The sequence below is a fragment of the Peromyscus leucopus genome, chromosome 18 (genome assembly GCF_004664715.2).
Source record: "Peromyscus leucopus breed LL Stock chromosome 18, UCI_PerLeu_2.1, whole genome shotgun sequence".
Taxonomy (NCBI): domain Eukaryota; kingdom Metazoa; phylum Chordata; class Mammalia; order Rodentia; family Cricetidae; genus Peromyscus; species Peromyscus leucopus.
In genome coordinates this window covers 43,078,860-43,086,806 of record NC_051078.1, presented here as the reverse complement: position 1 = coordinate 43,086,806, position 7,947 = coordinate 43,078,860, and positions in this window count along the sequence as shown.

Genomic DNA, 7,947 nt, shown 5'->3' with positions numbered 1-7,947 from the left:
TAGTTTTACTGTGTCAGAGTTAAAACCTTTCCTTTTTATTTAGACAAAAAGGTAGAATGTCATGGGATATTTGATCACACTGGGAAATTCTAAGACTGTGTTAAAGAATTAATCTTGGATCAGGGGGCATAGCCAACTACTAGTTGACAAGAAGGAGTAGGGAGGGACTTAAGATTTGCAGGCCTTTTTGGTTTGGGACAGATGGAGAGATGCTCTCTTGCTGGGTCTCTGGCTGAAAAGGAAGGTCAGGTGGTTGCTTCTTGGCTTCTCTGATCTGGCAGGTTTTCACCCCAACATCTGGCTCCCAGATCTTCACTGATAAACAGAACAACTTAGATAAAAACAACATGTGTCAACTTGGTTGACCTAAGATGTACAAGTAGCTGGTCAAACATTATTTCTGAGAATGTCCACAAGGATGCTTCTGGAAGCTCTTGAAGACTGTAAAAATGCCTTGCTTTTTCCAGTGTGGAAGAGCCACCCAGCCCACGGTGGGTCTGCTGGGACAAGGTAGGGAAAGGAGAATTCTTGCCCTCTCTGCTTGAGCTAGAGCTTTGCCCTTCTCCTTCTCTCAGACACTGGACTCCTGGTTCTTGTCCTTTGTGTCCAGACTGTGATACCATTGGGTTTCCCAGCTCCTGACCTTGCTGATGGCATATGGTGGACCTCCTTGGCCTCTCTAATCTTGTGAGCCAATTTCCCTTACAAATATCCACTGTACTCTCCTCTCTCCTCCCTCCCTCCATTTGCCCCTCCCCCCTTCTCCCCACCTTCCTTCCTAATTGCTTCTGTTTTTCTGGAGAATCCTAACTAATATGATTCCTCTGTGACCCCTTCATATAAATTCACAGAGTATTTGCATCTTGAATGGATCCAAGCCATTGTGGTCCTCGATTGTCCCTTGAGTGATTGTCCCTTGAGGGGCTGTTATTTATTTTACCACTAGGTAATTAATATGTCTTGGCTCCCCCGCCCTGCCCTCCAAGCTCTCTGGATTGGCTGGTCATCCTTTGGTCAGGATTGATGGATCTGAGCTGGGGACATTAAACTGGGCAGGGCTGTCCTCACCTCAGATTTTCCTCCTGAACCTCACTTTATCAACTAAGTCTATGCCCTGAGAATGTTGGCAGTAGGATTCTTGGATCTTGTTTTTTCTCTGGTCACCAACAGGATATGTTAATAGCTTACTAGTGAGTAGTGGGGACAGTAAAGAGGTCTTCACAGTGAGTCCATAATCGCCTCAGCACAGGCACCGGGTTGTTTGCTCCTGGCTCCTTCACGCTCCTCAGCTGTTCCATCGTCTACTTGGGGACATTCTCCCCACCGTTGTGTTTTTACATTCTGAAGTGGTGTGTGTGTGTGTGTGTGTGGTGTGTGTGTGTGTGTGTGTGTGTGTGTGTGTGTGTGTGTGAGCACAGGTGCCAAGGCATGTGTGTGGAGGTCAGGGAAAATTTGTGGGAATTGGATCTCTCCTTCCACCACGACGTGGGTTCCAGGGACTGATCTCAGATCATCAGGCTCTGGCAGATAGATCCCTTTCCCTGCTGAGCTATCTCATGTGTTTGTGTGTGTGTGTGTGTGTGTGTGTGTGTGTGTGTGTGTGATCATGAGTATAGAGCTCAGAGGACAACTTGCAGGGATCTCCCCTTCTACCGTGTGGACTCGGAGAGTAAACCGGCTTGCTAGGTTTGGCTGGAGTGCCTTTGCTGGCTGAGCCGTCTCCGCAGCTCTGGGCACTGTTTGCACCACCGAACCAGCCTTGAACATTTTCAGTGGGGGGAAAGGGAAGGGCAATTTGCCAAGCTTGCTTTCCTTTTCCCCTAACGTAATATTTTTATTAATTATTTGGGAATTCATACACTGCACACAATCACACTCACTTTCCTTTCCTCCCAGGTCCACACACACACACACACACACACACACACACACACACACACACACATACACACACACACCCAGCAAGTAAAATTTGCATTGCCCATACACTCACTGGAGCATGGTCAAACTCCCAATAGCCACCCCAATAGATAACTGAGTCCTTTCCCATCCCCCGCCAGAAGCCATCGACAGTGAAGAGCTACACTACACTCCAGCATCGTTATCACAGTTTTTACCGACTCTCTTCAGTAACTTCCTGTCTGGATTGGGTTTTGCGGGGGGAGTAGGGGGGGGGGGAGGTTGTCACAGAAGGCCTCGGTGTCTCTCCTTCTCACTCATGAGTCTGCAGTTACCGACCACTGCAAACGAAGCTCCCTTGTGCACAGCAGCTGGTGGCCGCTCAGGGCACAGACTGCCACGCGGTTTCTAGAGGCAGCAGGGACCACGCACATCACCATGGTCTCCTTTGCCTCGGTTTCTTAACCTGGTGGTGAAGGCTGTTATGCAGGACCCTCTTTTAAGATAACTCAAGAGAAGCACGCCTTCAGAGTCTGGTTTAATGAAAATTCTGTAATGAACCAAGAAATCAAACGATAAGCGCGGAGTGACTCAAAGGTCAAAAGTCAGGACTTTGAACTTTCAAATGTATTCTTCCTCTAAAACATATGGTGAAGAAATCTTTCTGGTCAGCTGTCTGAATAGTTCTGGTTTTGTGGTCTCTTCTGATACCAGCATACAGGAGCTTAGATTCACCAGAACCCATAAAGGAGGTGCAGCAGTGAGCACCTGTGATCCCAGTGCCCCTGTGGTGAGATGGGAGGCGGGTGGGAGAGTCCTAGGAAGCACACAGGCCAGCCTGGCATGTACATCGGCAGTAGGACCCTGACTCAAACAGGGTAGAAGGTGAGGAACAGCACCCAAGGCTGTGCTATCTCTCTCTCTCTCTCTCTCTCTCTCTCTCTCTCTCTCTCTCTCTCTCACACACACACACACACACACACACACACACACACACACACACACACACACCCCAAGGTATGTAAGGTTCTAATCCCTCCAATCCGGAAACGGAGCACAATATCACTGATTAGGAAAAGATGAAAATGGAGTCAGACTGTATTTAGCCCGTGAATATTAAGATTTCTACTTGCGCCGGGCAGTGGTGGCTCATGCCTTTCATCCCAGCACTCAGGAGGCAGAGGCAGGTGGATCTCTGTGAGTTTGAGGCCAGCCTGGTCTACAAAGAGACTTCCAGGAAAGGCGTGAAGCTACACAGAAAAACCCTGTCTAGAAAAACCAAAAAAAAAAAAAAAAAAAAAAAAAAAAAAAAAAAAAAAGATTCTACTTGCATCATTTTAATTATGGGGAGATAGCTCAGTCAGTACAATGTTTGCCTCGAAAGCATGAGGGACCTGAGTTCGAATCCCAGAACTCATGTTAAAAAACAAACAAAATCCAGGCCCGGCAGTATGTGCTTGTTGTAGTACCAGCGATGGGGAGGCAGAGGTAGACTGATGGGCCAGCCAGCCTAGGCTACTTGGCCAGTACCAGGAGGACATACACACATGCATACATACACAGAAAAGAAAAAAGTCTTAAAAAAGAGTAAGTGAGAAGATTGCCCCATCTTAAAGCTACAATATTGAAGAACATGTGGCGTTGGTGTAATGAAGTAGTCACTTGTATAAATTGTTATATATTTTTACTTTATCAAGGTCACTTCAATGACTAGACTTTAAAGACACTGGGGTGCTTTTCTTGAATTTTGGGGTATCTTTCATATCTTGAGCAGCACTATGGAAAGCACATGTGGCTGTGGACTGTGGTCTCTTGCCAACAGCCATGTGAGGAGACTTGTATATTGTTCAGCTTTTTGTGTGAGCAGCAAATACCTGACATGATCGACTTAATGAGAGAGGAGCTTTATTCTGGCCTAGAACCCTTAAAGGTCATAGTCCCTGGTCAGGTAGATGTACCACTTGTAATCTCCGGTTGGGGTGCCACACCGTGGTGAAAGAGTTTGGCAGAGATAAACTGTGCATGGCAACCAGGAAGCAATGTGAGATGGGAAAGACCAGGGCCCCGTGATGCCCTTCAGGAGCAGGCGCTGGGCACCTGCAGGATGCTCCAGCAGCTAAGAGTGCTTATTGCTCTGTCGGCTAGAGTTCGGGTCCCAGCACCACACTGGCCCGCTCCCAAACATCTGCTACTTCCAGCTCCAAGGAATTTCCCACGCCCTCAAGTCTCCACAGTTATTTACACACACACACACACACACACACACACACACACACACACACACACACACTCATTAGAGAAAATAAAAGGAACACATAATACCCAATGTCCTAAAATCTGCGGGGCCCAATCTCCTACACCACCTCCCAATAGTGCTACACTGGGGCCCAGCTTTTTAACACACAGGCCTTTAAAAGCATCTTTATCACCGGGCGGTGGTGGCGCACGCCTTTAATCCCAGCACTCGGGAGGCAGAGCCAGGCGGATCGCTGTGAGTTCGAGGCCAGCCTGGGCTACCAAGTGAGCTCCAGGAAAGGCGCAAAACTACACAGAGAAACCCTGTCTCGAAAAACCAAAAAAAAAAAAAAAAAAAAAAGCATCTTTATCTCTTTAGTGTGTGTGTGTGTGTGTGTGCGCGCGCGCGCGCGCGCGCGCATGAGCACACGTGTGGGTGCACGGTCCTGTGTTGTGTGCCATAGAGTGCACACATGTGGATGTCAGAGCACGACTCTCAGGAGTCCCCTTTCTCCCTCCAGCTTGTTGAACCAGGGTTTCTCTTTGCTGTTTCTGCCTCTCTGCGTACTCCGGCTTCCACTTGGTTCTCCTGTCTTCGCCTCCCATCTTGCCCTAGGAGTTCTGGGATGACAGATGGACATCACCACACTCCTTTTTTCCATGGGTCCTGGGGTTAAACTTAGGCCGTCGGGTTTGCAGAGCAAGTGTTCTTACCCATGGAGCCATCTCCCTAGGCCGACAAACCAACCTTTGGAGGATGCTGTAGATCTGAATTATGGCGTCTTGGAGGTCAGCCTCCACATGACTGCGGCCAACAACTTGACAACAGTGTCCTGGGCATGGGAGGCAGACTCCCGCCCCAAAGCCATGACCAGATTCCCACCCTCAGAACTATGTGAGATCACAGATGTTTACTTTTGTTGTTGTTTTGAGACAGGGTTTCTCCGTGTAGTTTTGGTGCCTGTCCTGGACCTCGCTCTGTAGACCAGGCTGGCCTTGAACTCACAGAGATGCTCCTGGCTGTGCCTCCCAAGTGCTGGGATTAAAGGTGTGCGCCACCACCGCCCAGCAGATGTTTACTTTTTATTGGTATCAGACCTAATATAGCTCAGGCTGACCTTTGAACTCTCTAGGTAGCTGAGGATGACCTTGAACTTCTGATCTTTCTGCCTCTACCTCCCAAATGCTGGGTTAAAGGTTTATTCTCTGCTGAGGAATTAACCCAGGGCTTCGTGCACATTTGGTAAGCATCCTACCAGGCACCCCCAGACCCCATAATGCTTACTTTTTAAGGTACCACATTCAGGATAGTTTCTTTGCATTAACAATTTACAGTCAGGGCAGTGAGGAGTTACGAAGTGTGATCAAGGTTTAAGACACAGCGGTCAAATCGTGGGGAAGGAAGGCTAGAGACGGCAGGATTCCATCAGCCTCTGATGTCTGAAAGAGCCTGGAGAGAACAACTTCCGAATCTACGGACCGAGGCAGCATGAAGGGGCCTGACCACGGCCTGTGGTAGCGGGAGGTGGTGTGCCAGGGAACGGGGGCCAGGCAAACAAACGCCCCATCTCGGTTTCTTCTCATCATCAGCCTGGCCGAGCTACTGCCTCTGCTGGCCAAACACACGGCAGGAGTTGGTAGAAATGGGGTTTGCAGCGGTGAATCTGTGCTGGGGGGCGCGGGGTGGGGGTGGGGCGGGGATAGAGATGGTATCAGTGCTCTGGGCTGTGCACCTGGAAAGCCAAAAATGAGAGAGAAAAAAAAAATGGAGAGCAGTAGAGTGGGATCGGGGACAGTGGGGTGGAAAATGAGCTGTGCCACTGATTGAGCTCAGGATAAGGTTGGCTGCAGAGTACCAGAATGTTCTCTGATGGGCTTGGAAGGGCTTCCTGTGCAGTCGGCCTAAAAATCGGCCTGTGACGACCAAGTTCTTTATGTTTTAAGCTCTGTCCTTGGCCAGAGGTCACAGACTTCCTTAAAGAGACGGCCAGGGAACAGTTTCCACTTTGCATCCCCTTCTCCTTTACAGGCAACCATCATAAATAGTACACAGCCCAGAATGCCTGTGCCAGGGCAACACCGCATAAAACAAACAAACAAAAAAAAAACCGGTCAGCATGCCACAGCCTGGCCAAGGATCCTCACCACGTTCTTTTATCCTTTTGTGCTCAGGTAGACATTTTCTTTTCCCAGTGCTGGGGATCAACCACGGGGCCTGCGGAAACAAGCACTGTACCACGGAGTTACATCTTCAGCTAACAGATACATTAAAAAAACAGTTTATTTTTATTTTATGTGTATAGGTGTTTTGCCTGTGTGTCTGTCTGTGTGAGGGTGTTGGATTCCCTGGAAGGGAGTTACAGACAGTTGTGAGCAGCCATGTGGGTGCTGGGAGTTGAACCCGGGTCCTCTGGAGGAGCGGTCAGGGCTCTTAACCACTGAGCCATCTCTCCAGCCATCAGATAAATGTTTGTGTATCTTTTCTGGAATGGGTCTGTCCTAAGGCCTGGCTTCTGACAGAGAAGCAGCCTGAACCTCTTTTGGAGTTCCTGGAAGGGATGGGTCAGTGTATTACACTGTTAATTCCTATAGAAATCTCAGAACAAATGGTTAGGAACCAAGGAACCAAGAGACAGATTTCCAATCCCAGCCATTTTGATGTCAAGTATTTTCTGGAAAATATGTTAAAGGAATGTTTCCCTTTCATGCCAAGAATATAGTAAGTGAAGATTAAGCTTGGACACCAGGCAAACCCAAGTTGAAAAATCTGTCATGAACTAGATGTTAGCTTTGCCAGTTTCCTGTCTTGTAACATGGAGCCCTTACTTCCCAGGAAATGACAATTATTCTTGTTACAAAAAACAAAAGAATGTACTCACACTTACCGATGCTTTCTCCATTGCCCCATTCCACTGAAAACTATGGGGTCTTAAAGTCTGCTTGTGTGTGTCTGGATTTTTGTTTTTTGATTTTTACAAATTACAGGCCTTTCATTGTTTTTAAATTATTAAGTGATTTTCTATTGACTTTACATACCAACCACAGATACCCCCTCTTCCCTTTTCCCACCCCCAGTTCTTCCCCTCAACCCCACATTTTCCAAATCAAGGTCTCCCATGGGGAGTCAGCAGAGCCTAGCACACTCAGCTGAGGCAGGTCCAAGCCCCTCCCCCCTGCACCAAGGCTGTGCAAGGTGTCATACCCTAGGCACTGGGCTCCAAAAAGCCTGCCATGCACCAGGTATGGATCCAGATCTCCCTGCCTGGGAGCCCCACAAACAGTTCAAGCTAAACAACTGTCTCCCGTATCCAGAGGGCCTAGTCTAGTCCCATGGGGGCTCCACAGCTATTGGTTCACAGCTCATGGGTCTCCACTAGTGTGGCCGGTCATCTCTGCACGTTTTCCCATCATGGTCTTGACGTCCCCTGCCCACAGAATCCTTCCTCTCTCTCATCAATTGGATTCCCAGAGCTCAGCCTGGTACCTGGCCATGGATCTCTGTATCTGCCTCCATCAGTCACTGGACAAAGGCTCTATGATGGCAGCTAGGTTATTCGCTAGACCGGTCACCAGAGTAGACCAGTCCAGGCACTCTCTCGACCATTGCCAGTAGTCTATGGTGGGGTCATCCTTGTGGATTCCTGAGAGCTCCCCGGCACCCTGCCTCTTCCTGTTCCCACGATATCTTCCATTTATCATGGTATCTCTTTCCTTGCTCTCCCACTCTGTCCCTGCTCCAGCTCGAACCTCCCATTTCCCTATGTTCTCATACCCCATTCTTTGCCCTCCATTACCCACCCACCCCCACGGTCT